General features: G+C 45.8%; 69 non-coding genes across 69 annotated transcripts; all 69 read left to right on the plus strand.

Annotated features, from left to right (window-relative positions):
• Window positions 1-12: 12 nt before the first annotated feature.
• trnaq-uug (transfer RNA glutamine (anticodon UUG)) lies at window positions 13-95 on the plus strand. The gene has a single exon. It is a non-coding gene; the product is annotated as a tRNA-Gln (tRNA).
• Window positions 96-271: 176 nt separating this feature from the next.
• trnas-uga (transfer RNA serine (anticodon UGA)) lies at window positions 272-353 on the plus strand. Its single transcript has one exon. It is a non-coding gene; the product is annotated as a tRNA-Ser (tRNA).
• A 176-nt stretch (window positions 354-529) lies between these two features.
• Window positions 530-611, plus strand: trnas-uga (transfer RNA serine (anticodon UGA)). The gene has a single exon. It is a non-coding gene; the product is annotated as a tRNA-Ser (tRNA).
• A 363-nt stretch (window positions 612-974) lies between these two features.
• On the plus strand, window positions 975-1,056 carry trnas-cga (transfer RNA serine (anticodon CGA)). Its single transcript has one exon. It is a non-coding gene; the product is annotated as a tRNA-Ser (tRNA).
• Window positions 1,057-1,233: 177 nt separating this feature from the next.
• On the plus strand, window positions 1,234-1,315 carry trnas-uga (transfer RNA serine (anticodon UGA)). Its single transcript has one exon. It is a non-coding gene; the product is annotated as a tRNA-Ser (tRNA).
• A 176-nt stretch (window positions 1,316-1,491) lies between these two features.
• On the plus strand, window positions 1,492-1,573 carry trnas-uga (transfer RNA serine (anticodon UGA)). The gene has a single exon. It is a non-coding gene; the product is annotated as a tRNA-Ser (tRNA).
• A 176-nt stretch (window positions 1,574-1,749) lies between these two features.
• Window positions 1,750-1,831, plus strand: trnas-uga (transfer RNA serine (anticodon UGA)). Its single transcript has one exon. It is a non-coding gene; the product is annotated as a tRNA-Ser (tRNA).
• Window positions 1,832-2,195: 364 nt separating this feature from the next.
• Window positions 2,196-2,277, plus strand: trnas-cga (transfer RNA serine (anticodon CGA)). The gene has a single exon. It is a non-coding gene; the product is annotated as a tRNA-Ser (tRNA).
• A 177-nt stretch (window positions 2,278-2,454) lies between these two features.
• trnal-uaa (transfer RNA leucine (anticodon UAA)) lies at window positions 2,455-2,536 on the plus strand. Its single transcript has one exon. It is a non-coding gene; the product is annotated as a tRNA-Leu (tRNA).
• A 176-nt stretch (window positions 2,537-2,712) lies between these two features.
• trnas-uga (transfer RNA serine (anticodon UGA)) lies at window positions 2,713-2,794 on the plus strand. Its single transcript has one exon. It is a non-coding gene; the product is annotated as a tRNA-Ser (tRNA).
• A 176-nt stretch (window positions 2,795-2,970) lies between these two features.
• Window positions 2,971-3,052, plus strand: trnas-uga (transfer RNA serine (anticodon UGA)). The gene has a single exon. It is a non-coding gene; the product is annotated as a tRNA-Ser (tRNA).
• Window positions 3,053-3,673: 621 nt separating this feature from the next.
• Window positions 3,674-3,755, plus strand: trnas-cga (transfer RNA serine (anticodon CGA)). The gene has a single exon. It is a non-coding gene; the product is annotated as a tRNA-Ser (tRNA).
• Window positions 3,756-3,933: 178 nt separating this feature from the next.
• trnal-uaa (transfer RNA leucine (anticodon UAA)) lies at window positions 3,934-4,015 on the plus strand. Its single transcript has one exon. It is a non-coding gene; the product is annotated as a tRNA-Leu (tRNA).
• A 176-nt stretch (window positions 4,016-4,191) lies between these two features.
• Window positions 4,192-4,273, plus strand: trnas-uga (transfer RNA serine (anticodon UGA)). The gene has a single exon. It is a non-coding gene; the product is annotated as a tRNA-Ser (tRNA).
• Window positions 4,274-4,449: 176 nt separating this feature from the next.
• trnas-uga (transfer RNA serine (anticodon UGA)) lies at window positions 4,450-4,531 on the plus strand. Its single transcript has one exon. It is a non-coding gene; the product is annotated as a tRNA-Ser (tRNA).
• A 364-nt stretch (window positions 4,532-4,895) lies between these two features.
• trnas-cga (transfer RNA serine (anticodon CGA)) lies at window positions 4,896-4,977 on the plus strand. The gene has a single exon. It is a non-coding gene; the product is annotated as a tRNA-Ser (tRNA).
• Window positions 4,978-5,153: 176 nt separating this feature from the next.
• Window positions 5,154-5,235, plus strand: trnas-uga (transfer RNA serine (anticodon UGA)). Its single transcript has one exon. It is a non-coding gene; the product is annotated as a tRNA-Ser (tRNA).
• A 176-nt stretch (window positions 5,236-5,411) lies between these two features.
• trnas-cga (transfer RNA serine (anticodon CGA)) lies at window positions 5,412-5,493 on the plus strand. Its single transcript has one exon. It is a non-coding gene; the product is annotated as a tRNA-Ser (tRNA).
• A 364-nt stretch (window positions 5,494-5,857) lies between these two features.
• Window positions 5,858-5,939, plus strand: trnas-cga (transfer RNA serine (anticodon CGA)). The gene has a single exon. It is a non-coding gene; the product is annotated as a tRNA-Ser (tRNA).
• A 177-nt stretch (window positions 5,940-6,116) lies between these two features.
• On the plus strand, window positions 6,117-6,198 carry trnal-uaa (transfer RNA leucine (anticodon UAA)). Its single transcript has one exon. It is a non-coding gene; the product is annotated as a tRNA-Leu (tRNA).
• Window positions 6,199-6,374: 176 nt separating this feature from the next.
• Window positions 6,375-6,456, plus strand: trnas-uga (transfer RNA serine (anticodon UGA)). The gene has a single exon. It is a non-coding gene; the product is annotated as a tRNA-Ser (tRNA).
• A 364-nt stretch (window positions 6,457-6,820) lies between these two features.
• Window positions 6,821-6,902, plus strand: trnas-cga (transfer RNA serine (anticodon CGA)). The gene has a single exon. It is a non-coding gene; the product is annotated as a tRNA-Ser (tRNA).
• Window positions 6,903-7,079: 177 nt separating this feature from the next.
• Window positions 7,080-7,161, plus strand: trnal-uaa (transfer RNA leucine (anticodon UAA)). Its single transcript has one exon. It is a non-coding gene; the product is annotated as a tRNA-Leu (tRNA).
• A 176-nt stretch (window positions 7,162-7,337) lies between these two features.
• trnas-uga (transfer RNA serine (anticodon UGA)) lies at window positions 7,338-7,419 on the plus strand. The gene has a single exon. It is a non-coding gene; the product is annotated as a tRNA-Ser (tRNA).
• A 176-nt stretch (window positions 7,420-7,595) lies between these two features.
• On the plus strand, window positions 7,596-7,677 carry trnas-uga (transfer RNA serine (anticodon UGA)). Its single transcript has one exon. It is a non-coding gene; the product is annotated as a tRNA-Ser (tRNA).
• Window positions 7,678-8,041: 364 nt separating this feature from the next.
• On the plus strand, window positions 8,042-8,123 carry trnas-cga (transfer RNA serine (anticodon CGA)). Its single transcript has one exon. It is a non-coding gene; the product is annotated as a tRNA-Ser (tRNA).
• A 176-nt stretch (window positions 8,124-8,299) lies between these two features.
• On the plus strand, window positions 8,300-8,381 carry trnas-uga (transfer RNA serine (anticodon UGA)). The gene has a single exon. It is a non-coding gene; the product is annotated as a tRNA-Ser (tRNA).
• Window positions 8,382-9,002: 621 nt separating this feature from the next.
• Window positions 9,003-9,084, plus strand: trnas-cga (transfer RNA serine (anticodon CGA)). Its single transcript has one exon. It is a non-coding gene; the product is annotated as a tRNA-Ser (tRNA).
• Window positions 9,085-9,260: 176 nt separating this feature from the next.
• trnas-uga (transfer RNA serine (anticodon UGA)) lies at window positions 9,261-9,342 on the plus strand. The gene has a single exon. It is a non-coding gene; the product is annotated as a tRNA-Ser (tRNA).
• A 621-nt stretch (window positions 9,343-9,963) lies between these two features.
• trnas-cga (transfer RNA serine (anticodon CGA)) lies at window positions 9,964-10,045 on the plus strand. The gene has a single exon. It is a non-coding gene; the product is annotated as a tRNA-Ser (tRNA).
• A 176-nt stretch (window positions 10,046-10,221) lies between these two features.
• trnas-uga (transfer RNA serine (anticodon UGA)) lies at window positions 10,222-10,303 on the plus strand. The gene has a single exon. It is a non-coding gene; the product is annotated as a tRNA-Ser (tRNA).
• Window positions 10,304-10,479: 176 nt separating this feature from the next.
• On the plus strand, window positions 10,480-10,561 carry trnas-cga (transfer RNA serine (anticodon CGA)). Its single transcript has one exon. It is a non-coding gene; the product is annotated as a tRNA-Ser (tRNA).
• Window positions 10,562-10,924: 363 nt separating this feature from the next.
• On the plus strand, window positions 10,925-11,006 carry trnas-cga (transfer RNA serine (anticodon CGA)). The gene has a single exon. It is a non-coding gene; the product is annotated as a tRNA-Ser (tRNA).
• Window positions 11,007-11,183: 177 nt separating this feature from the next.
• trnaq-uug (transfer RNA glutamine (anticodon UUG)) lies at window positions 11,184-11,266 on the plus strand. The gene has a single exon. It is a non-coding gene; the product is annotated as a tRNA-Gln (tRNA).
• A 176-nt stretch (window positions 11,267-11,442) lies between these two features.
• On the plus strand, window positions 11,443-11,524 carry trnas-uga (transfer RNA serine (anticodon UGA)). Its single transcript has one exon. It is a non-coding gene; the product is annotated as a tRNA-Ser (tRNA).
• A 176-nt stretch (window positions 11,525-11,700) lies between these two features.
• Window positions 11,701-11,782, plus strand: trnas-uga (transfer RNA serine (anticodon UGA)). The gene has a single exon. It is a non-coding gene; the product is annotated as a tRNA-Ser (tRNA).
• Window positions 11,783-12,145: 363 nt separating this feature from the next.
• Window positions 12,146-12,227, plus strand: trnas-cga (transfer RNA serine (anticodon CGA)). Its single transcript has one exon. It is a non-coding gene; the product is annotated as a tRNA-Ser (tRNA).
• Window positions 12,228-12,662: 435 nt separating this feature from the next.
• trnas-uga (transfer RNA serine (anticodon UGA)) lies at window positions 12,663-12,744 on the plus strand. Its single transcript has one exon. It is a non-coding gene; the product is annotated as a tRNA-Ser (tRNA).
• A 176-nt stretch (window positions 12,745-12,920) lies between these two features.
• trnas-uga (transfer RNA serine (anticodon UGA)) lies at window positions 12,921-13,002 on the plus strand. The gene has a single exon. It is a non-coding gene; the product is annotated as a tRNA-Ser (tRNA).
• A 364-nt stretch (window positions 13,003-13,366) lies between these two features.
• On the plus strand, window positions 13,367-13,448 carry trnas-cga (transfer RNA serine (anticodon CGA)). Its single transcript has one exon. It is a non-coding gene; the product is annotated as a tRNA-Ser (tRNA).
• Window positions 13,449-13,626: 178 nt separating this feature from the next.
• On the plus strand, window positions 13,627-13,708 carry trnal-uaa (transfer RNA leucine (anticodon UAA)). Its single transcript has one exon. It is a non-coding gene; the product is annotated as a tRNA-Leu (tRNA).
• Window positions 13,709-13,884: 176 nt separating this feature from the next.
• On the plus strand, window positions 13,885-13,966 carry trnas-uga (transfer RNA serine (anticodon UGA)). The gene has a single exon. It is a non-coding gene; the product is annotated as a tRNA-Ser (tRNA).
• A 176-nt stretch (window positions 13,967-14,142) lies between these two features.
• trnas-uga (transfer RNA serine (anticodon UGA)) lies at window positions 14,143-14,224 on the plus strand. Its single transcript has one exon. It is a non-coding gene; the product is annotated as a tRNA-Ser (tRNA).
• A 364-nt stretch (window positions 14,225-14,588) lies between these two features.
• Window positions 14,589-14,670, plus strand: trnas-cga (transfer RNA serine (anticodon CGA)). The gene has a single exon. It is a non-coding gene; the product is annotated as a tRNA-Ser (tRNA).
• Window positions 14,671-14,846: 176 nt separating this feature from the next.
• Window positions 14,847-14,928, plus strand: trnas-uga (transfer RNA serine (anticodon UGA)). Its single transcript has one exon. It is a non-coding gene; the product is annotated as a tRNA-Ser (tRNA).
• A 176-nt stretch (window positions 14,929-15,104) lies between these two features.
• Window positions 15,105-15,186, plus strand: trnas-cga (transfer RNA serine (anticodon CGA)). The gene has a single exon. It is a non-coding gene; the product is annotated as a tRNA-Ser (tRNA).
• A 364-nt stretch (window positions 15,187-15,550) lies between these two features.
• trnas-cga (transfer RNA serine (anticodon CGA)) lies at window positions 15,551-15,632 on the plus strand. Its single transcript has one exon. It is a non-coding gene; the product is annotated as a tRNA-Ser (tRNA).
• A 177-nt stretch (window positions 15,633-15,809) lies between these two features.
• Window positions 15,810-15,891, plus strand: trnas-uga (transfer RNA serine (anticodon UGA)). Its single transcript has one exon. It is a non-coding gene; the product is annotated as a tRNA-Ser (tRNA).
• Window positions 15,892-16,068: 177 nt separating this feature from the next.
• On the plus strand, window positions 16,069-16,150 carry trnas-uga (transfer RNA serine (anticodon UGA)). Its single transcript has one exon. It is a non-coding gene; the product is annotated as a tRNA-Ser (tRNA).
• A 176-nt stretch (window positions 16,151-16,326) lies between these two features.
• Window positions 16,327-16,408, plus strand: trnas-uga (transfer RNA serine (anticodon UGA)). Its single transcript has one exon. It is a non-coding gene; the product is annotated as a tRNA-Ser (tRNA).
• Window positions 16,409-16,584: 176 nt separating this feature from the next.
• On the plus strand, window positions 16,585-16,666 carry trnas-uga (transfer RNA serine (anticodon UGA)). The gene has a single exon. It is a non-coding gene; the product is annotated as a tRNA-Ser (tRNA).
• A 364-nt stretch (window positions 16,667-17,030) lies between these two features.
• On the plus strand, window positions 17,031-17,112 carry trnas-cga (transfer RNA serine (anticodon CGA)). Its single transcript has one exon. It is a non-coding gene; the product is annotated as a tRNA-Ser (tRNA).
• A 177-nt stretch (window positions 17,113-17,289) lies between these two features.
• trnas-uga (transfer RNA serine (anticodon UGA)) lies at window positions 17,290-17,371 on the plus strand. Its single transcript has one exon. It is a non-coding gene; the product is annotated as a tRNA-Ser (tRNA).
• A 176-nt stretch (window positions 17,372-17,547) lies between these two features.
• Window positions 17,548-17,629, plus strand: trnas-uga (transfer RNA serine (anticodon UGA)). Its single transcript has one exon. It is a non-coding gene; the product is annotated as a tRNA-Ser (tRNA).
• Window positions 17,630-17,805: 176 nt separating this feature from the next.
• trnas-uga (transfer RNA serine (anticodon UGA)) lies at window positions 17,806-17,887 on the plus strand. The gene has a single exon. It is a non-coding gene; the product is annotated as a tRNA-Ser (tRNA).
• Window positions 17,888-18,251: 364 nt separating this feature from the next.
• trnas-cga (transfer RNA serine (anticodon CGA)) lies at window positions 18,252-18,333 on the plus strand. The gene has a single exon. It is a non-coding gene; the product is annotated as a tRNA-Ser (tRNA).
• A 177-nt stretch (window positions 18,334-18,510) lies between these two features.
• On the plus strand, window positions 18,511-18,592 carry trnas-uga (transfer RNA serine (anticodon UGA)). Its single transcript has one exon. It is a non-coding gene; the product is annotated as a tRNA-Ser (tRNA).
• A 176-nt stretch (window positions 18,593-18,768) lies between these two features.
• trnas-cga (transfer RNA serine (anticodon CGA)) lies at window positions 18,769-18,850 on the plus strand. The gene has a single exon. It is a non-coding gene; the product is annotated as a tRNA-Ser (tRNA).
• Window positions 18,851-19,026: 176 nt separating this feature from the next.
• trnas-uga (transfer RNA serine (anticodon UGA)) lies at window positions 19,027-19,108 on the plus strand. The gene has a single exon. It is a non-coding gene; the product is annotated as a tRNA-Ser (tRNA).
• A 364-nt stretch (window positions 19,109-19,472) lies between these two features.
• trnas-cga (transfer RNA serine (anticodon CGA)) lies at window positions 19,473-19,554 on the plus strand. The gene has a single exon. It is a non-coding gene; the product is annotated as a tRNA-Ser (tRNA).
• Window positions 19,555-19,731: 177 nt separating this feature from the next.
• On the plus strand, window positions 19,732-19,813 carry trnas-uga (transfer RNA serine (anticodon UGA)). The gene has a single exon. It is a non-coding gene; the product is annotated as a tRNA-Ser (tRNA).
• A 176-nt stretch (window positions 19,814-19,989) lies between these two features.
• On the plus strand, window positions 19,990-20,071 carry trnas-uga (transfer RNA serine (anticodon UGA)). The gene has a single exon. It is a non-coding gene; the product is annotated as a tRNA-Ser (tRNA).
• A 174-nt stretch (window positions 20,072-20,245) lies between these two features.
• On the plus strand, window positions 20,246-20,327 carry trnas-uga (transfer RNA serine (anticodon UGA)). The gene has a single exon. It is a non-coding gene; the product is annotated as a tRNA-Ser (tRNA).
• A 176-nt stretch (window positions 20,328-20,503) lies between these two features.
• trnas-uga (transfer RNA serine (anticodon UGA)) lies at window positions 20,504-20,585 on the plus strand. The gene has a single exon. It is a non-coding gene; the product is annotated as a tRNA-Ser (tRNA).
• A 364-nt stretch (window positions 20,586-20,949) lies between these two features.
• trnal-caa (transfer RNA leucine (anticodon CAA)) lies at window positions 20,950-21,031 on the plus strand. Its single transcript has one exon. It is a non-coding gene; the product is annotated as a tRNA-Leu (tRNA).
• A 176-nt stretch (window positions 21,032-21,207) lies between these two features.
• Window positions 21,208-21,289, plus strand: trnas-uga (transfer RNA serine (anticodon UGA)). The gene has a single exon. It is a non-coding gene; the product is annotated as a tRNA-Ser (tRNA).
• Window positions 21,290-21,465: 176 nt separating this feature from the next.
• On the plus strand, window positions 21,466-21,547 carry trnas-cga (transfer RNA serine (anticodon CGA)). Its single transcript has one exon. It is a non-coding gene; the product is annotated as a tRNA-Ser (tRNA).
• Window positions 21,548-21,910: 363 nt separating this feature from the next.
• On the plus strand, window positions 21,911-21,992 carry trnal-caa (transfer RNA leucine (anticodon CAA)). Its single transcript has one exon. It is a non-coding gene; the product is annotated as a tRNA-Leu (tRNA).
• Window positions 21,993-22,169: 177 nt separating this feature from the next.
• On the plus strand, window positions 22,170-22,252 carry trnaq-uug (transfer RNA glutamine (anticodon UUG)). Its single transcript has one exon. It is a non-coding gene; the product is annotated as a tRNA-Gln (tRNA).
• The last annotated feature ends 145 nt before the right edge of the window (window positions 22,253-22,397 follow it).

Here is a 22,397-nt window from a genome sequence, read left to right on the forward strand (position 1 = left end):
TCAATAAATGGGGTAGTCGTGGCCGAGAGGTTAAGGCAATGGACTTTGAAATCCATTGGGGTTTCCCCGCGCAGGTTCAAACCCTGCCGACTACGTGGAGGTTTGTCTGTTTGCTACAAGCATTTTTTCTTTCAGGAGCTTTGTTTGAGCTCATTGTCTTCTCTAACTTCAGATGCAGCACACATCTAAATTTTGTAGCTGGATGCTTTGTACCTGGTGACCTCTACCCTTCACATCAAGCCAAAAAATAGCATGCTGCTCGCTAAATGGGGTAGTTGTGGCCGAGAGGTTAAGGCGATGGACTTGAAATCCATTGGGGTCTCCCCGCGCAGGTTCGAACCCTGCCGACTACGTGATACTTTGTCTGTTTCCTCCAAGCATTGTGTCTTTGAGGAGCTTTGTTTGAGTTCAATGTCTTCTCTAACTTCAGGTGCAGCACACATCCAGATATTGTAGCTGGATGCATTCTACCTGGTGTGCTCTACCCTACACATCCAGCCAAAAAATAGCATGCTGCTCACTAAACAGGGTAGTCGTGGCCGAGAGGTTAAGGCGATGGTCTTGAAATCCATTGGGGTCACCCCGCGCAGGTTCGAACCCTGCTGACTACATGATGCTTTGTTTGCTTCAAGCATTAGGTCGTGAAGCATCTTTTTTGAGCACATTTTCATCTCTAACTTCAGATTCAGCACACATCTAGATATTCTAGCTGGGTTAATTTTTCCTGGTGTACTGTACCCTTCACATCCAGTCTAGAAAATAGCATCCTACTTTCTGAATGACATTGTTGTGGCCAAGAGGTTAAGGTGATTGACTTGAAATCCATTGGGTTTTACCTGCGCAGGTTAAAACCCTGCTGTCTACTCTATCTTCAGGTGCAGCACACATCTAGATTTTATAGCTGGGTGCATTGTACCTGGTGAACTCTAGCCTACACATGCAGCCAAAAAATAGCATGCAGCTCACTAAATGGGGTAGTCGTGGCCGAGAGGTTAAGGCGTTGGACTCGAAATCCATTGGGGTTTCCCCGCGCAGGTTCGAACCCTGCCGACTACGTGGTGTTTTGTCTGTTTGCTACATGCATTTTTTCTTTCAGGAGCTTTGTTTGAGCTCATTGTCTTCTCTAACTTCAGATGCAGCACACATCTAAATTTTGTAGCCGGGTCCATTCTACCTGGTGTAATCTACCCTTTACATCCAGCCAAAAAAATAGCATGCTGCTCAATAAATGGGGTAGTCGTGGCCGAGAGGTTAAGGCGATGGACTTGAAATCCATTGGGGTTTCCCCGCGCAGGCTCAAACCCTGCCGACTACGTGGTGGTTTGTCTCTTTGCTACATTTTTTTTTTTCTTCAGGTGCTTTGTTTGAGCTCATTATCTTCTCTAACTTCATATGCAGAACACATCTAAATTTTGTAGCTGGATGCTTTGTACCTGGTGTACTCTACCCTACACATCCAGCCAAAAAATAGCATGCTGCTTACCAAATGTGGTAGTCGTGGCCGAGAGGTTAAGGCGATGGACTTGAAATCCATTGGAGTCTCCCCGCGCAGGTTCGAACCCTGCCGACTACGTGATACTTTGTCTGTTTCCTCCAAGTATTGTGTCTTTGAGAAGCTTTGTTTGAGTTCAATGTCTTCTCTAACTTCAGGTGCAGCACACATTCAGATTTTGTAGCTGGATGCATTCTACCTGGTGTACTCTACCCTACACATTCAGCCAAAAAATAGCATGCTGCTCACTAAATGGGGTAGTCGTGGCCGAGAGGTTAAGGCGATGGACTTGAAATCCATTGGGGTCTCCCCGCGCAGGTTCGAACCCTGCCGACTACGTGATGCTTTGTTTGCTTCAAGCGTTAGGTCGTGAAGCAACTTTGTTTAAGCATATTTTCGTCTCTAACTTCAGATTCAGCACACATCTAGAATTTCCAGCTGGGTTAATTTTTCCTGGTGTACTGTACCCTTCACATCCAGTCTAGAAAATAGCATCCTACTTTCTGAATGACATTGTTGTGGCCAAGAGGTTAAGGTGATTGACTTGAAATCCATTGGGTTTTACCTGCGCACGTTAAAACCCTGCTGTCTACTCTATCTTCAGGTGCAGCACACATCTAGATTTTATAGCTGGGTGCATTGTACCTGGTGAACTCTAGCCTACACTTCCAGCCAAAAAATAGCATGCTGCTCTCTAAATGGGGTAGTCGTGGCCGAGAGGTTAAGGCGATGGACTCGAAATCCATTGGGGTTTCCCCGCGCAGGTTCGAACCCTGCCGACTACGTGGTGGTTTGTCTGTTTGCTAAATGCATTTTTTCTTTCAGGAGCTTTGTTTGAGCTCATTGTCTTCTCTAACTTCAGATGCAGCACACATCTAAATTTTGTAGCCGGGTCCATTCTACCTGGTGTAATCTACCCTTTACATCCAGCCAAAAAAATAGCATGCTGCTCAATAAATGGGGTAGTCATGGCCGAGAGGTTAAGGCGATGGACTTAAAATCCATTGGGGTCTCCCCGCGCAGGTTCAAACCCTGCCGACTACGTGGTGGTTTGTCTATTTGCTACAAGCATTTTTTTTTTCAGGTGCTTTGTTTGAGCTCATTATCTTCTCTAACTTCATATGCAGAACACATCTAAATTTTGTAGCTGGATGCTTTGGACCTGGTGTACTCTACCCTACACATCCAGCCAAAAAATAGCATGCTGCTTTCCAAATGTGGTAGTCGTGGCCGAGAGGTTAAGGCGATGGACTTGAAATCCATTGGGGTCTCCCCGCGCAGGTTCGAACCCTGCCGACTACGTGATACTTTGTCTGTTTCCTCCAATTATTGTGTCTTTGAGAAGCTTTGTTTGAGTTCAATGTCTTCTCTAACTTCAGGTGCAGCACACATCCAGATCTTGTAGCTGGATGCATTCTACCTGGTGTACTCTACCCTACACATTCAGCCAAAAAATAGCATGCTGCTCACTAAACGGGGTAGTCGTGGCCGAGAGGTTAAGGCGATGGACTTGAAATCCATTGGGGTCTCCCCGCGCAGGTTCGAACCCTGCCGACTAAGTGATACTTTGTCTGTTTCCTCCGAGCATTGTGTCTTTGAGGAGCTTTGTTTGAGTTCAATGTCTTCTCTAACTTCAGGTGCAGCACACATCCAGATTTTGTAGCTGGATGCATTCTACCTGGTGTGCTCTACCCTACACATCCAGCCAAAAAATAGCATGCTGCTCACTAAACGGGGTAGTCGTGGCCGAGAGGTTAAGGCGATGGTCTTGAAATCCATTGGGGTCACCCCGCGCAGTTTCGAACCCTGCCGACTACGTGATGCTTTGTTTGCTTCAAGCATTAGGTCGTGAAGCATCTTTTTTGAGCACATTTTCATCTCTAACTTCAGATTCAGCACACATCTAGAATTTCCAGCTGGGTTAATTTTTCCTGGTGTACTGTACCCTTCACATCCAGTCTAGAAAATAGCATCCTACTTTCTGAATGACATTGTTGTGGCCAAGAGGTTAAGGTGATTGACTTGAAATCCATTGGGTTTTACCTGCGCACGTTAAAACCCTGCTGTCTACTCTATCTTCAGGTGCAGCACACATCTAGATTTTATAGCTGGGTGCATTGTACCTGGTGAACTCTAGCCTACACTTCCAGCCAAAAAATAGCATGCTGCTCTCTAAATGGGGTAGTCGTGGCCGAGAGGTTAAGGCGATGGACTCGAAATCCATTGGGGTTTCCCCGCGCAGGTTCGAACCCTGCCGACTACGTGGTGGTTTGTCTGTTTGCTAAATGCATTTTTTTCTTTCAGGAGCTTTGTTTGAGCTCATTGTCTTCTCTAACTTCAGATGCAGCACACATCTAAATTTTGTAGCCGGGTCCATTCTACCTGGTGTAATCTACCCTTTACATCCAGCCAAAAAAATAGCATGCTGCTCAATAAATGGGGTAGTCATGGCCGAGAGGTTAAGGCGATGGACTTAAAATCCATTGGGGTCTCCCCGCGCAGGCTCAAACCCTGCCGACTACGTGGTGGTTTGTCTATTTGCTACAAGCATTTTTTTTTTCAGGTGCTTTGTTTGAGCTCATTATCTTCTCTAACTTCATATGCAGAACACATCTAAATTTTGTAGCTGGATGCTTTGTACCTGGTGTACTCTACCCTACACATCCAGCCAAAAAATAGCATGCTGCTTTCCAAATGTGGTAGTCGTGGCCGAGAGGTTAAGGCGATGGACTTGAAATCCATTGGGGTCTCCCCGCGCAGGTTCGAACCCTGCCGACTACGTGATACTTTGTCTGTTTCCTCCAATTATTGTGTCTTTGAGAAGCTTTGTTTGAGTTCAATGTCTTCTCTAACTTCAGGTGCAGCACACATCCAGATCTTGTAGCTGAATGCATTCTACCTGGTGTACTCTACCCTACACATTCAGCCAAAAAATAGCATGCTGCTCACTAAACAGGGTAGTCGTGGCCGAGAGGTTAAGGCGATGGACTTGAAATCCATTGGGGTCTCCCCGCGCAGGTTCGAACCCTGCCGACTACGTGATTCCTTGTTTGCTTCAAGCATTAGGTCGTGAAGCAACTTTGTTTGAGCACATTTTCATCTCTAACTTCAGATTCAGCACACATCTAGATTTTCCAGCTGGGTTAATTTTTCCTGGTGTACTGTACCCTTCACATCCAGTCTAGAAAATAGCATCCTACTTTCTGAATGACATTGTTGTGGCCAAGAGGTTAAGGTGGTTGACTTGAAATCCATTGGGTTTTACCTGCGCAGGTTAAAACCCTGCTGTCTACTCTATCTTCAGGTGCAAAACACCTCTAGATTTTATAGCTGGGTGCATTGTACCTGGTGAACTCTAGCCTACACATCCAGCCAAAAAATAGCATGCTGCTCACTAAATGGGGTAGACGTGGCCGAGAGGTTAAGGCGATGGACTCGAAATCCATTGGGGTTTCCCCGCGCAGGTTCGAACCCTGCTGACTACGTGGTGGTTTGTCTGTTTGCTACAAGCATTTTTTCTTTCAGGAGCTTTGTTTGAGCTCATTGTCTTCTCTAACTTCAGATGCAGCACACATCTAAATTTTGTAGCTGGATGCTTTGTACCTGGTGACCTCTACCCTTCACATCAAGCCAAAAAATATCATCCTGCTCGCTAAATGGGGTAGTCGTGGCCGAGAGGTTAAGGCGATGGACTTGAAATCCATTGGGGTCTCCCCGCGCAGGTTCGAACCCTGCCGACTACGTGATACTTTGTCTGTTTCCTCCGAGCATTGTGTCTTTGAGGAGCTTTGTTTGAGTTCAATGTCTTCTCTAACTTCAGGTGCAGCACACATTCAGATTTTGTAGCTGGATGCATTCTACCTGGTGTACTCTACCCTACACATCCAGCCAAAAAATAGCATGCTGCTCACTAAATGGGGTAGTCGTGGCCGAGAGGTTAAGGCGATGGACTCGAAATCCATTGGGGTTTCCCTGCGCAGGTTCGAACCCTGCCGACTACGTGGTGGTTTGTTTGCTTCAAGCGTTAGGTCGTGAAGCATCTTTTTTTGAGCACATTTTCATCTCTAACTTCAGATTCAGCACACATCTAGATATTCTAGCTGAGTTAATTTTTCCTGGTGTACTGTACCCTTCACATCCAGTCTAGAAAATAGCATCCTACTTTCTGAATGACATTGTTGTGGCCAAGAGGTTAAGGTGATTGACTTGAAATCTATTGGGTTTTACCTGCGCACGTTAAAACCCTGCTGTCTACTCTATCTTCAGGTGCAGCACACATCTAGATTTTATAGCTGGGTGCATTGTACCTGGTGAACTCTAGCCTACACTTCCAGCCAAAAAATAGCATGCTGCTCTCTAAATTGGGTAGTCGTGGCCGAGAGGTTAAGGCGATGGACTCGAAATCCATTGGGGTTTCCCCGCGCAGGTTCGAACCCTGCCGACTACGTGGTGGTTTGTCTGTTTGCTAAATGCATTTTTTCTTTCAGGAGCTTTGTTTGAGCTCATTGTCTTCTCTAACTTCAGATGCAGCACACATCTAAATTTTGTAGCCGGGTCCATTCTACCTGGTGTAATCTACCCTTTACATCCAGCCAAAAAAATAGCATGCTGCTCAATAAATGGGGTAGTCATGGCCGAGAGGTTAAGGCGATGGACTTAAAATCCATTGGGGTCTCCCAGCGCAGGTTCAAACCCTGCCGACTACGTGGTGGTTTGTCTATTTGCTACAAGCATTTTTTTTTTCAGGTGCTTTGTTTGAGCTCATTATCTTCTCTAACTTCATATGCAGAACACATCTAAATTTTGTAGCTGGATGCTTTGTACCTGGTGTACTCTACCCTACACATCCAGCCAAAAAATAGCATGCTGCTTTCCAAATGTGGTAGTCGTGGCCGAGAGGTTAAGGCGATGGACTTGAAATCCATTGGGGTCTCCCCGCGCAGGTTCGAACCCTGCCGACTACGTGGTGGTTTGTTTGCTTCAAGCGTTAGGTCGTGAAGCATCTTTTTTTGAGCACATTTTCATCTCTAACTTCAGATTCAGCACACATCTAGATATTCTAGCTGAGTTAATTTTTCCTGGTGTACTGTACCCTTCACATCCAGTCTAGAAAATAGCATCCTACTTTCTGAATGACATTGTTGTGGCCAAGAGGTTAAGGTGATTGACTTGAAATCTATTGGGTTTTACCTGCGCACGTTAAAACCCTGCTGTCTACTCTATCTTCAGGTGCAGCACACATCTAGATTTTATAGCTGGGTGCATTGTACCTGGTGAACTCTAGCCTACACTTCCAGCCAAAAAATAGCATGCTGCTCTCTAAATTGGGTAGTCGTGGCCGAGAGGTTAAGGCGATGGACTCGAAATCCATTGGGGTTTCCCCGCGCAGGTTCGAACCCTGCCGACTACGTGGTGGTTTGTCTGTTTGCTAAATGCATTTTTTCTTTCAGGAGCTTTGTTTGAGCTCATTGTCTTCTCTAACTTCAGATGCAGCACACATCTAAATTTTGTAGCCGGGTCCATTCTACCTGGTGTAATCTACCCTTTACATCCAGCCAAAAAAATAGCATGCTGCTCAATAAATGGGGTAGTCATGGCCGAGAGGTTAAGGCGATGGACTTAAAATCCATTGGGGTCTCCCCGCGCAGGTTCAAACCCTGCCGACTACGTGGTGGTTTGTCTATTTGCTACAAGCATTTTTTTTTTCAGGTGCTTTGTTTGAGCTCATTATCTTCTCTAACTTCATATGCAGAACACATCTAAATTTTGTAGCTGGATGCTTTGTACCTGGTGTACTCTACCCTACACATCCAGCCAAAAAATAGCATGCTGCTTTCCAAATGTGGTAGTCGTGGCCGAGAGGTTAAGGCGATGGACTTGAAATCCATTGGGGTCTCCCCGCGCAGGTTCGAACCCTGCCGACTACGTGATACTTTGTCTGTTTCCTCCAATTATTGTGTCTTTGAGAAGCTTTGTTTGAGTTCAATGTCTTCTCTAACTTCAGGTGCAGCACACATCCAGATCTTGTAGCTGGATGCATTCTACCTGGTGTACTCTACCCTACACATTCAGCCAAAAAATAGCATGCTGCTCACTAAACGGGGTAGTCGTGGCCGAGAGGTTAAGGCGATGGACTTGAAATCCATTGGGGTCTCCCCGCGCAGGTTCGAACCCTGCCGACTACGTGATTCCTTGTTTGCTTCAAGCATTAGGTCGTGAAGCAACTTTGTTTGAGCACATTTTCATCTCTAACTTCAGATTCAGCACACATCTAGATTTTCCAGCTGGGTTAATTTTTCCTGGTGTACTGTACCCTTCACATCCAGTCTAGAAAATAGCATCCTACTTTCTGAATGACATTGTTGTGGCCAAGAGGTTAAGGTGGTTGACTTGAAATCCATTGGGTTTTACCTGCGCAGGTTAAAACCCTGCTGTCTACTCTATCTTCAGGTGCAGCACACATCTAGATTTTATAGCTGGGTGCATTGTACCTGGTGAACTCTAGCCTACACATCCAGCCAAAAAATAGCATGCTGCTCACTAAATGGGGTAGACGTGGCCGAGAGGTTAAGGCGATGGACTCGAAATCCATTGGGGTTTCCCTGCGCAGGTTCGAACCCTGCTGACTACGTGGTGGTTTGTCTGTTTGCTACAAGCATTTTTTCTTTCAGGAGCTTTGTTTGAGCTCATTGTCTTCTCTAACTTCAGATGCAGCACACATCTAAATTTTGTAGCTGGATGCTTTGTACCTGGTGACCTCTACCCTTCACATCAAGCCAAAAAATATCATCCTGCTCGCTAAATGGGGTAGTCGTGGCCGAGAGGTTAAGGCGATGGACTTGAAATCCATTGGGGTCTCCCCGCGCAGGTTCGAACCCTGCCGACTACGTGATACTTTGTCTGTTTCCTCCGAGCATTGTGTCTTTGAGGAGCTTTGTTTGAGTTCAATGTCTTCTCTAACTTCAGGTGCAGCACACATCCAGATTTTGTAGCTGGATGCATTCTACCTGGTGTGCTCTACCCTACACATCCAGCCAAAAAATAGCATGCTGCTCACTAAACGGGGTAGTCGTGGCCGAGAGGTTAAGGCGATGGTCTTGAAATCCATTGGGGTCACCCCGCGCAGTTTCGAACCCTGCCGACTACGTGATGCTTTGTTTGCTTCAAGCATTAGGTCGTGAAGCATCTTTTTTGAGCACATTTTCATCTCTAACTTCAGATTCAGCACACATCTAGATATTCTAGCTGGGTTAATTTTTCCTGGTGTACTGTACCCTTCACATCCAGTCTAGAAAATAGCATCCTACTTTCTGAATGACATTGTTGTGGCCAAGAGGTTAAGGTGATTGACTTGAAATCCATTGGGTTTTACCTGCGCAGGTTAAAACCCTGCTGTCTACTCTATCTTCAGGTGCAGCACACATCTAGATTTTATAGCTGGGTGCATTGTACCTGGTGAACTCTAGCCTACACATCCAGCCAAAAAATAGCATGCTGCTCACTAAATGGGGTAGACGTGGCCGAGAGGTTAAGGCGATGGACTCGAAATCCATTGGGGTTTCCCTGCGCAGGTTCGAACCCTGCTGACTACGTGGTGGTTTGTCTGTTTGCTACAAGCATTTTTTCTTTCAGGAGCTTTGTTTGAGCTCATTGTCTTCTCTAACTTCAGATGCAGCACACATCTAAATTTTGTAGCTGGATGCTTTGTACCTGGTGACCTCTACCCTTCACATCAAGCCAAAAAATATCATCCTGCTCGCTAAATGGGGTAGTCGTGGCCGAGAGGTTAAGGCGATGGACTTGAAATCCATTGGGGTCTCCCCGCGCAGGTTCGAACCCTGCCGACTACGTGATACTTTGTCTGTTTCCTCCGAGCATTGTGTCTTTGAGGAGCTTTGTTTGAGTTCAATGTCTTCTCTAACTTCAGGTGCAGCACACATCCAGATTTTGTAGCTGGATGCATTCTACCTGGTGTGCTCTACCCTACACATCCAGCCAAAAAATAGCATGCTGCTCACTAAACGGGGTAGTCGTGGCCGAGAGGTTAAGGCGATGGTCTTGAAATCCATTGGGGTCACCCCGCGCAGTTTCGAACCCTGCCGACTACGTGATGCTTTGTTTGCTTCAAGCATTAGGTCGTGAAGCATCTTTTTTGAGCACATTTTCATCTCTAACTTCAGATTCAGCACACATCTAGATATTCTAGCTGGGTTAATTTTTCCTGGTGTACTGTACCCTTCACATCCAGTCTAGAAAATAGCATCCTACTTTCTGAATGACATTGTTGTGGCCAAGAGGTTAAGGTGATTGACTTGAAATCCATTGGGTTTTACCTGCGCAGGTTAAAACCCTGCTGTCTACTCTATCTTCAAGTGCAGCACACATCTAGATTTTATAGCTGGGTGCATTGTACCTGGTGAACTCTAGCCTACACATGCAGGCAAAAAATAGCATGCAGCTCACTAAATGGGGTAGTCGTGGCCGAGAGGTTAAGGCGTTGGACTCGAAATCCATTGGGGTTTCCCCGCGCAGGTTCGAACCCTGCCGACTACGTGGTGGTTTGTCTGTTTGCTACATGCATTTTTTCTTTCAGGAGCTTTGTTTGAGCTCATTGTCTTCTCTAACTTCAGATGCAGCACACATCTAAATTTTTTAGCTGGATGCTTTGTACCTGGTGACCTCTACCCTTCACATCAAGCCAAAAAATATCATGCTGCTCACTAAATGGGGTAGTCGTGGCCGATAGGTTAAGGCGATGGACTTGAAATCCATTGGGGTCTCCCCGCGCAGGTTCGAACCCTGCCGACTACGTGATACTTTGTCTGTTTCCTCCAAGCATTGTGTCTTTGATGAGCTTTGTTTGAGTTCAATGTCTTCTCTAACTTCAGGTGCAGCACACATCCAGATTTTGTAGCTGGATGCATTCTACCTGGTGTACTCTACCAAACACATCCAGCCAAAAAATAGCATGCTGCTCACTAAACGGGGTAGTCGTGGTAGAGAGGTTAAGGCGATGGACTCGAAATCCATTGGGGTTTCCCTGCGCAGGTTCGAACCCTGCCGACTACGTGGTGGTTTGTTTGCTTCAAGCATTAGGTCGTGAAGCATCTTTTTTTGAGCACATTTTCATCTCTAACTTCAGATTAAGTACACGTCTAGATATTCTAGCTGGGTTAATTTTTCCTGGTGTACTGTACCCTTCACATCCAGTCTAGAAAATAGCATCCTACTTTCTGAATGACATTGTTGTGGCCAAGAGGTTAAGGTGATTGACTTGAAATCCATTGGGTTTTACCTGCGCAGGTTAAAACCCTGCGTCTACTATATCTTCAGGTGCAGCACACATCTAGATTTTATAGCTGGGTGCATTGTACCTGGTGAACTCTAGCCTACACATCCAGCCAAAATATAGCATGCTGCTCACTAAATGGGGAAGTCGTGGCCGAGAGGTTAAGGCGATGGACTCGAAATCCATTGGGGTTTCCCCGCGCAGGTTCGAACCCTGCCGACTATGTGGTGGTTTGTCTGTTTGCTACATGCATTTTTTCTTTCAGGAGCTTTGTTTGAGCTCATTGTTTTCTCTAACTTCAGATGCAGCACACATCTAAATTTTGTAGCCGGGTCCATTCTACCTGGTGTAATCTACCCTTTACATCCAGCCAAAAAAATAGCATGCTGCTCAATAAATGGGGTAGTCGTGGCCGAGAGGTTAAGGCAATGGACTTTGAAATCCATTGGGGTTTCCCCGCGCAGGTTCAAACCCTGCCGACTACGTGGTGGTTTGTCTGTTTGCTACAAGCATTTTTTCTTTCAGGAGCTTTGTTTGAGCTCATTGTCTTCTCTAACTTCAGATGCAGCACACATCTAAATTTTGTAGCTGGATGCTTTGTACCTGGTGACCTCTACCCTTCACATCAAGCCAAAAAATAGCATGCTGCTCGCTAAATGGGGTAGTTGTGGCCGAGAGGTTAAGGCGATGGACTTGAAATCCATTGGGGTCTCCCCGCGCAGGTTCGAACCCTGCCGACTACGTGATACTTTGTCTGTTTCCTCAAAGCATTGTGTCTTTGAGGAGCTTTGTTTGAGTTCAATGTCTTCTCTAACTTCAGCTGCAGCACACATCCAGATATTGTAGCTGGATGCATTCTACCTGGTGTGCTCTACCCTACACATCCAGCCAAAAAATAGCATGCTGCTCACTAAACAGGGTAGTCGTGGCCGAGAGGTTAAGGCGATGGTCTTGAAATCCATTGGGGTCACCCCGCGCAGGTTCGAACCCTGCCGACTACATGATGCTTTGTTTGCTTCAAGCATTAGGTCGTGAAGCATCTTTTTTGAGCACATTTTCATCTCTAACTTCAGATTCAGCACACATCTAGATATTCTAGCTGGGTTAATTTTTCCTGGTGTACTGTACCCTTCACATCCAGTCTAGAAAATAGCATCCTACTTTCTGAATGACATTGTTGTGGCCAAGAGGTTAAGGTGATTGACTTGAAATCCATTGGGTTTTACCTGTGCAGGTTAAAACCCTGCTGTCTACTCTATCTTCAGGTGCAGCACACATCTAGATTTTATAGCTGGGTGCATTGTACCTGGTGAACTCTAGCCTACACATGCAGCCAAAAAATAGCATGCAGCTCACTAAATGGGGTAGTCGTGGCCGAGAGGTTAAGGCGTTGGACTCGAAATCCATTGGGGTTTCCCCGCGCAGGTTCGAACCCTGCCGACTACGTGGTGTTTTGTCTGTTTGCTACATGCATTTTTTCTTTCAGGAGCTTTGTTTGAGCTCATTGTCTTCTCTAACTTCAGATGCAGCACACATCTAAATTTTGTAGCCGGGTCCATTCTACCTGGTGTAATCTACCCTTTACATCCAGCCAAAAAAATAGCATGCTGCTCAATAAATGGGGTAGTCGTGGCCGAGAGGTTAAGGCGATGGACTTGAAATCCATTGGGGTTTCCCCGTGCAGGCTCAAACCCTGCCGACTACGTGGTGGTTTGTCTGTTTGCTACAAGAATTTTTTCTTTCAGGTGCTTTGTTTGAGCTCATTATCTTCTCTAACTTCATATGCAGAACACATCTAAATTTTGTAGCTGGATGCTTTGTACCTGGTGTACTCTACCCTACACATCCAGCCAAAAAATAGCATGCTGCTTACCAAATGTGGTAGTCGTGGCCGAGAGGTTAAGGCGATGGACTTGAAATCCATTGGAGTCTCCCCGCGCAGGTTCGAACCCTGCCGACTACGTGATACTTTGTCTGTTTCCTCCAAGTATTGTGTCTTTGAGAAGCTTTGTTTGAGTTCAATGTCTTCTCTAACTTCAGGTGCAGCACACATTCAGATTTTGTAGCTGGATGCATTCTACCTGGTGTACTCTACCCTACACATTCAGCCAAAAAATAGCATGCTGGTCACTAAACGGGGTAGTCGTGGCCGAGAGGTTAAGGCGATGGACTTGAAATCCATTGGGGTCTCCCCGCGCAGGTTCGAACCCTGCCGACTACGTGATGCTTTGTTTGCTTCAAGCGTTAGGTCGTGAAGCAACTTTGTTTAAGCATATTTTCATCTCTAACTTCAGATTCAGCACACATCTAGAATTTCCAGCTGGGTTAATTTTTCCTGGTGTACTGTACCCTTCACATCCAGTCTAGAAAATAGCATCCTACTTTCTGAATGACATTGTTGTGGCCAAGAGGTTAAGGTGATTGACTTGAAATCCATTGGGTTTTACCTGCGCACGTTAAAACCCTGCTGTCTACTCTATCTTCAGGTGCAGCACACATCTAGATTTTATAGCTGGGTGCATTGTACCTGGTGAACTCTAGCCTACACTTCCAGCCAAAAAATAGCATGCTGCTCTCTAAATGGGGTAGTCGTGGCCGAGAGGTTAAGGCGATGGACTCGAAATCCATTGGGGTTTCCCCGCGCAGGTTCGAACCCTGCCGACTACGTGGTGGTTTGTCTGTTTGCTAAATGCATTTTTTTCTTTCAGGAGCTTTGTTTGAGCTCATTGTCTTCTCTAACTTCAGATGCAGCACACATCTAAATTTTGTAGCCGGGTCCATTCTACCTGGTGTAATCTACCCTTTACATCCAGCCAAAAAAATAGCATGCTGCTCAATAAATGGGGTAGTCATGGCCGAGAGGTTAAGGCGATGGACTTAAAATCCATTGGGGTCTCCCCGCGCAGGCTCAAACCCTGCCGACTACGTGGTGGTTTGTCTATTTGCTACAAGCATTTTTTTTTTCAGGTGCTTTGTTTGAGCTCATTATCTTCTCTAACTTCATATGCAGAACACATCTAAATTTTGTAGCTGGATGCTTTGTACCTGGTGTACTCTACCCTACACATCCAGCCAAAAAATAGCATGCTGCTTTCCAAATGTGGTAGTCGTGGCCGAGAGGTTAAGGCGATGGACTTGAAATCCATTGGGGTCTCCCCGCGCAGGTTCGAACCCTGCCGACTACGTGATACTTTGTCTGTTTCCTCCAATTATTGTGTCTTTGAGAAGCTTTGTTTGAGTTCAATGTCTTCTCTAACTTCAGGTGCAGCACACATCCAGATCTTGTAGCTGGATGCATTCTACCTGGTGTACTCTACCCTACACATTCAGCCAAAAAATAGCATGCTGCTCACTAAACAGGGTAGTCGTGGCCGAGAGGTTAAGGCGATGGACTTGAAATCCATTGGGGTCTCCCCGCGCAGGTTCGAACCCTGCCGACTACGTGATTCCTTGTTTGCTTCAAGCATTAGGTCGTGAAGCAACTTTGTTTGAGCACATTTTCATCTCTAACTTCAGATTCAGCACACATCTAGATTTTCCAGCTGGGTTAATTTTTCCTGGTGTACTGTACCCTTCACATCCAGTCTAGAAAATAGCATCCTACTTTCTGAATGACATTGTTGTGGCCAAGAGGTTAAGGTGGTTGACTTGAAATCCATTGGGTTTTACCTGCGCAGGTTAAAACCCTGCTGTCTACTCTATCTTCAGGTGCAAAACACATCTAGATTTTATAGCTGGGTGCATTGTACCTGGTGAACTCTAGCCTACACATCCAGCCAAAAAATAGCATGCTGCTCACTAAATGGGGTAGACGTGGCCGAGAGGTTAAGGCGATGGACTCGAAATCCATTGGGGTTTCCCTGCGCAGGTTCGAACCCTGCTGACTACGTGGTGGTTTGTCTGTTTGCTACAAGCATTTTTTCTTTCAGGAGCTTTGTTTGAGCTCATTGTCTTCTCTAACTTCAGATGCAGCACACATCTAAATTTTGTAGCTGGATGCTTTGTACCTGGTGACCTCTACCCTTCACATCAAGCCAAAAAATATCATCCTGCTCGCTAAATGGGGTAGTCGTGGCCGAGAGGTTAAGGCGATGGACTTGAAATCCATTGGGGTCTCCCCGCGCAGGTTCGAACCCTGCCGACTACGTGATACTTTGTCTGTTTCCTCCGAGCATTGTGTCTTTGAGGAGCTTTGTTTGAGTTCAATGTCTTCTCTAACTTCAGGTGCAGCACACATTCAGATTTTGTAGCTGGATGCATTCTACCTGGTGTACTCTACCCTACACATCCAGCCAAAAAATAGCATGCTGCTCACTAAATGGGGTAGTCGTGGCCGAGAGGTTAAGGCGATGGACTCGAAATCCATTGGGGTTTCCCTGCGCAGGTTCGAACCCTGCCGACTACGTGGTGGTTTGTTTGCTTCAAGCGTTAGGTCGTGAAGCATCTTTTTTTGAGCACATTTTCATCTCTAACTTCAGATTCAGCACACATCTAGATATTCTAGCTGAGTTAATTTTTCCTGGTGTACTGTACCCTTCACATCCAGTCTAGAAAATAGCATCCTACTTTCTGAATGACATTGTTGTGGCCAAGAGGTTAAGGTGATTGACTTGAAATCTATTGGGTTTTACCTGCGCACGTTAAAACCCTGCTGTCTACTCTATCTTCAGGTGCAGCACACATCTAGATTTTATAGCTGGGTGCATTGTACCTGGTGAACTCTAGCCTACACATCCAGCCAAAAAATAGCATGCTGCTCACTAAATGGGGTAGTCGTGGCCGAGAGGTTAAGGCGATGGACTCGAAATCCATTGGGGTTTCCCCGCGCAGGTTCGAACCCTGCCGACTACGTGGTGGTTTGTCTGTTTGCTACATGCATTTTTTCTTTCAGGAGCTTTGTTTGAGCTCATTGTCTTCTCTAACTTCAGATACAGCACACATCTAAATTTTGTAGCCGGGTCCATTCTACCTGCTGTAATCTACCCTTTACATCCAGCCAAAAAAATAGCATGCTGCTCAATAAATGGGGTAGTCGTGGCCGAGAGGTTAAGGCGATGGACTTGAAATCCATTGGGGTTTCCCCGCGCAGGTTCAAAACCTGCCGACTACGTGGTGGTTTGTCTGTTTGCTACAAGCATTTTTTTCTTTCAGGTGCTTTGTTTGAGCTCATTATCTTCTCTAACTTCATATGCAGAACACATCTAAATTTTGTAGCTGGATGAATTCTACCTGGTGTAATCTACCCTTTACATCCAGCCAAAAAATAGCATGCTGCTTACCAAATGTGGTAGTCGTGGCCGAGAGGTTAAGGCGATGGACTTGAAATCCATTGGGGTCTCCCCGCGCAGGTTCGAACCCTGCCGACTACGTGATACTTTGTCTGTTTCCTCCAAGTATTGTGTCTTTTAGAAGCTTTGTTTGAGTTCAATGTCTTCTCTAACTTCAGGTGCAGCACACATCCAGATTTTGTAGCTGGATGAATTCTACCTGGTGTACTCTACCCTACACATTCAGCCAAAAAATAGCATGCTGCTCACTAAACGGGGTAGTCGTGGCCGAGATGTTAAGGCGATGGACTTGAAATCCATTGGGGTCTCCCCGCGCAGGTTCGAACCCTGCCGACTACGTGATACTTTGTCTGTTTCCTCCAAGCATTGTGTCTTTGAGGAGCTTTGTTTGAGTTCAATGTCTTCTCTAACTTCAGGTGCAGCACACATCCAGATTTTGTAGCTGGATGCATTCTACCTGGTGTACTCTACCCTACACATCCAGCCAAAAAATAGCATGCTGCTCACTGAACGGGGTAGTCGTGGCCGAGAGGTTAAGGCGATGGACTTGAAATCCATTGGGGTCTCCCCGCGCAGGTTCGAACCCTGCCGACTACGTGATGCTTTGTTTGCTTCAAGCATTAGGTCGTGAAGTATCTTTTTTTGAGCACATTTTCATCTCTAACTTCAGATTCAGCACACATCTAGATATTCTAGCTGGGTTAATTTTTCCTGGTGTACTGTACCCTTCACATCCAGTCTAGAAAATAGCATCCTACTTTCTGAATGACATTGTTGTGGCCAAGAGGTTAAGGTGATTGACTTGAAATCCATTGGGTTTTACCTGCGCAGGTTAAAACCCTGCTGTCTACTCTATCTTCAGGTGCAGCACACATCTAGATTTTATAGCTGGGTGCATTGTACCTGGTGAACTCTAGCCTACACATCCAGCCAAAAAATAGCATGCTGCTCACTAAATGGGGTAGACGTGGCCGAGAGGTTAAGGCGATGGACTCGAAATCCATTGGGGTTTCCCTGCGCGGGTTCGAACCCTGCCGACTACGTGGTGGTTTGTCTGTTTGCTACAAGCATTTTTTCTTTCAGAAGCTTTGTTTGAGCTCATTGTCTTCTCTAACTTCAGATGCAGCACACATCTAAATTTTGTAGCCGGGTCCATTCTACCTGGTGTAATCTACCCTTTACATCCAGCCAAAAAAATAGCATGCTGCTCAATAAATGGGGTAGTCGTGGCCAAAAGGTTAAGGCGATGGACTTGAAATCCATTGGGGTTTCCCCGCGCAGGTTCAAACCCTGCCGACTACGTGTTGGTTTGTCTGTTTGCTACAAGCATTTTTTCTTTCAGGTGCTTTGTTTGAGCTCATTATCTTCTCTAACTTCATATGCAGAACACATCTAAACTTTGTAGCTGGATGCTTTGTACCTGGTGTATTCTACCCTACACATCCAGCCAAAAAATAGCATGCTGCTTACCAAATGTGGTAGTCGTGGCCGAGAGGTTAAGGCGATGGACTTGAAATCCATTGGGGTCTCCCCGCGCAGGTTCGAACCCTGCCGACTACGTGATACTTTGTCTGTTTCCTCCAAGCATTGTGTCTTTGAGGAGCTTTGTTTGAGTTCAATGTCTTCTCTAACTTCAGGTGCAGCACACATCCAGATTTTGTAGCTGGATGCATTCTACCTGGTGTACTCTACCCTACACATCCAGCCAAAAAATAGCATGCTGCTCACTGAACGGGGTAGTCGTGGCCGAGAGGTTAAGGCGATGGACTTGAAATCCATTGGGGTCTCCCCGCGCAGGTTCGAACCCTGCCGACTACGTGATGCTTTGTTTGCTTCAAGCATTAGGTCGTGAAGTATCTTTTTTTGAGCACATTTTCATCTCTAACTTCAGATTCAGCACACATCTAGATATTCTAGCTGGGTTAATTTTTCCTGGTGTACTGTACCCTTCACATCCAGTCTAGAAAATAGCATCCTACTTTCTGAATGACATTGTTGTGGCCAAGAGGTTAAGGTGATTGACTTGAAATCCATTGGGTTTTACCTGCGCAGGTTAAAACCCTGCTGTCTACTCTATCTTCAGGTGCAGCACACATCTAGATTTTATAGCTGGGTGCATTGTACCTGGTGAACTCTAGCCTACACATCCAGCCAAAAAATAGCATGCTGCTCACTAAATGGGGTAGACGTGGCCGAGAGGTTAAGGCGATGGACTCGAAATCCATTGGGGTTTCCCTGCGCGGGTTCGAACCCTGCCGACTACGTGGTGGTTTGTCTGTTTGCTACAAGCATTTTTTCTTTCAGGAGCTTTGTTTGAGCTCATTGTCTTCTCTAACTTCAGATGCAGCACACATCTAAATTTTGTAGCCGGGTCCATTCTACCTGGTGTAATCTACCCTTTACATCCAGCCAAAAAAATAGCATGCTGCTCAATAAATGGGGTAGTCGTGGCCGAGAGGTTAAGGCGATGGACTTGAAATCCATTGGGGTTTCCCCGCGCAGGTTCAAACCCTGCCGACTACGTGTTGGTTTGTCTGTTTGCTACAAGCATTTTTTCTTTCAGGTGCTTTGTTTGAGCTCATTATCTTCTCTAACTTCATATGCAGAACACATCTAAATTTTGTAGCTGGATGCTTTGTACCTGGTGTACTCTACCCTACACATCCAGCCAAAAAATAGCATGCTGCTTACCAAATGTGGTAGTCGTGGCCGAGAGGTTAAGGCGATGGACTCGAAATCCATTGGGGTTTCCCTGCGCGGGTTCGAACCCTGCCGACTACGTGATACTTTGTCTGTTTCCTCCAAGCATTGTGTCTTTGAGGAGCTTTGTTTGAGTTCAATGTCTTCTCTAACTTCAGGTGCAGCACACATCCAGATTTTGTAGCTGGATGCATTCTACCTGGTGTACTCTACCCTACACATCCAGCCAAAAAATAGCATGCTGCTCACTGAACGGGGTAGTCGTGGCCGAGAGGTTAAGGCGATGGACTTGAAATCCATTGGGGTCTCCCCGCGCAGGTTCGAACCCTGCCGACTACGTGATGCTTTGTTTGCTTCAAGCATTAGGTCGTGAAGTATCTTTTTTTGAGCACATTTTCATCTCTAACTTCAGATTCAGCACACATCTAGATATTCTAGCTGGGTTAATTTTTCCTGGTGTACTGTACCCTTCACATCCAGTCTAGAAAATAGCATCCTACTTTCTGAATGACATTGTTGTGGCCAAGAGGTTAAGGTGATTGACTTGAAATCCATTGGGTTTTACCTGCGCAGGTTAAAACCCTGCTGTCTACTCTATCTTCAGGTGCAGCACACATCTAGATTTTATAGCTGGGTGCATTGTACCTGGTGAACTCTAGCCTACACATCCAGCCAAAAAATAGCATGCTGCTCACTAAATGGGGTAGACGTGGCCGAGAGGTTAAGGCGATGGACTCGAAATCCATTGGGGTTTCCCTGCGCGGGTTCGAACCCTGCCGACTACGTGGTGGTTTGTCTGTTTGCTACAAGCATTTTTTCTTTCAGGAGCTTTGTTTGAGCTCATTGTCTTCTCTAACTTCAGATGCAGCACACATCTAAATTTTGTAGCCGGGTCCATTCTACCTGGTGTAATCTACCCTTTACATCCAGCCAAAAAAATAGCATGCTGCTCAATAAATGGGGTAGTCGTGGCCGAGAGGTTAAGGCGATGGACTTGAAATCCATTGGGGTTTCCCCGCGCAGGTTCAAACCCTGCCGACTACGTGTTGGTTTGTCTGTTTGCTACAAGCATTTTTTCTTTCAGGTGCTTTGTTTGAGCTCATTATCTTCTCTAACTTCATATGCAGAACACATCTAAATTTTGTAGCTGGATGCTTTGTAACTGGTGTACTCTACCCTACACATCCAGCCAAAAAATAGCATGCTGCTTACCAAATGTGGTAGTCGTGGCCGAGAGGTTAAGGCGATGGACTTGAAATCCGTTGGGGTCTCCCCGCGCAGGTTCGAACCCTGCCGACTACGTGATACTTTGTCTGTTTCCTCCAAGTATTGTGTCTTTGAGAAGCTTTGTTTGAGTTCAATGTCTTCTAACTTCAGGTGCAGCACACATCCAGATTTTGTAGCTGGATGCATTCTACCTGGTGTACTCTACCCTACACATTCAGCCAAAAAATAGCATGCTGCTCACTAAACGGGGTAGTCGTGGCCGAGAGGTTAAGGCGATGGACTTGAAATCCATTGGGGTCTCCCCGCGCAGGTTCAAACCCTGCCGACTACGTGGTGGTTTGTCTGTTTGCTACAAGCATTTTTTCTTTCAGGTGCTTTGTTTGAGCTCATTATCTTCTCTAACTTCATATGCAGAACACATCTAAATTTTGTAGCTGGATGCTTTGTACCTGGTGTACTCTACCCTACACATCCAGCCAAAAAATAGCATTCTGCTTACCAAATGTGGTAGTCGTGGCCGAGAGGTTAAGGCGATGGACTTGAAATCCATTGGGGTCTCCCCGCGCAGGTTCGAACCCTGCCGACTACGTGATGCTTTGTTTGCTTCAAGCATTAGGTCGTGAAGCAACTTTGTTTGAGCACATTTTCATCTCTAACTTCAGATTCAGCACACATCTAGATTTTCCAGCTGGGTTAATTTTTCCTGGTATACTGTACCCTTCACATCCAGTCTAGAAAATAGCATCCTACTTTCTGAATGACATTGTTGTGGCCAAGAGGTTAAGGTGATTGACTTGAAATCCATTGGGTTTTACCTGTGCAGGTTAAAACCCTGCTGTCTACTCTATCTTCAGGTGCAGCACACATCTAGATTTTATAGCTGGGTGCATTGTACCTGGTGAACTCTAGCCTAGACATCCAGCCAAAAAATAGCATGCTGCTCACTTAATGGGGTAGACGTGGCTGAGAGGTTAAAGCGATGGACTCAAAATCCATTGGGGTTTCCCTGCGCAGGTTCGAACCCTGCTGACTACGTGGTGGTTTGTCTGTTTGCTACAAGCATTTTTTCTTTCAGGAGCTTTGTTTGAGCTCATTGTCTTCTCTAACTTCAGATGCAGCACACATCTAAATTTTTTAGCTGGATGCTTTGTACCTGGTGACCTCTACCCTTCACATCAAGCCAAAAAATATCATGCTGCTCGCTAAATGGGGTAGTCGTGGCCGAGAGGTTAAGGCGATGGACTTGAAATCCATTGGGGTCTCCCCGCGCAGGTTCGAACCCTGCCGACTACGTGATACTTTGTCTGTTTCCTCCAAGCATTGTGTCTTTGATGAGCTTTGTTTGAGTTCAGTGTCTTCTCTAACTTCAGGTGCAGCACACATCCAGATTTTGTAGCTGGATGCATTCTACCTGGTGTACTCTACCAAACACATCCAGCCAAAAAATAGCATGCTGCTCACTAAACGGGGTAGTCGTGGCCGAGAGGTTAAGGCGATGGACTCGAAATCCATTGGGGTTTCCCTGCGCAGGTTCGAACCCTGCCGACTACGTGGTGGTTTGTTTGCTTCAAGCATTAGGTCGTGAAGGATCTTTTTTTGAGCACATTTTCATCTCTAACTTCAGATTAAGCACACGTCTAGATATTCTAGCTGGGTTAATTTTTCCTGGTGTACTGTACCCTTCACATCCAGTCTAGAAAATAGCATCCTACTTTCTGAATGACATTGTTGTGGCCAAGAGGTTAAGGTGATTGACTTGAAATCCATTGGGTTTTACCTGCGCAGGTTAAAACCCTGCGTCTACTCTATCTTCAGGTGCAGCACACATCTAGATTTTATAGCTGGGTGCATTGTACCTGGTGAACTCTAGCCTACACATCCAGCCAAAATATAGCATGCTGCTCACTAAATGGGGTAGTCGTGGCCGAGAGGTTAAGGCGATGGACTCAAAATCCATTGGGGTTTCCCCGCGCAGGTTCGAACCCTGCCGACTATGTGGTGGTTTGTCTGTTTGCTACATGCATTTTTTCTTTCAGGAGCTTTGTTTGAGCTCATTGTTTTCTCTAACTTCAGATGCAGCACACATCTAAATTTTGTAGCCGGGTCCATTCTACCTGGTGTAATCTACCCTTTACATCCAGCCAAAAAAATAGCATGCTGCTCAATAAATGGGGTAGTTGTGGCCGAGAGGTTAAGGCAATGGACTTTGAAATCCATTGGGGTTTCCCCGCGCAGGTTCAAACCCTGCCGACTACGTGGTGGTTTGTCTGTTTGCTACAAGCATTTTTTCTTTCAGGAGCTTTGTTTGAGCTCATTGTCTTCTCTAACTTCAGATGCAGCACACATCTAAATTTTGTAGCTGGATGCTTTGTACCTGGTGACCTCTACCCTTCACATCAAG

This window comes from Pseudorasbora parva, chromosome 6 (assembly GCF_024679245.1).
Source record: "Pseudorasbora parva isolate DD20220531a chromosome 6, ASM2467924v1, whole genome shotgun sequence".
Taxonomy (NCBI): domain Eukaryota; kingdom Metazoa; phylum Chordata; class Actinopteri; order Cypriniformes; family Gobionidae; genus Pseudorasbora; species Pseudorasbora parva.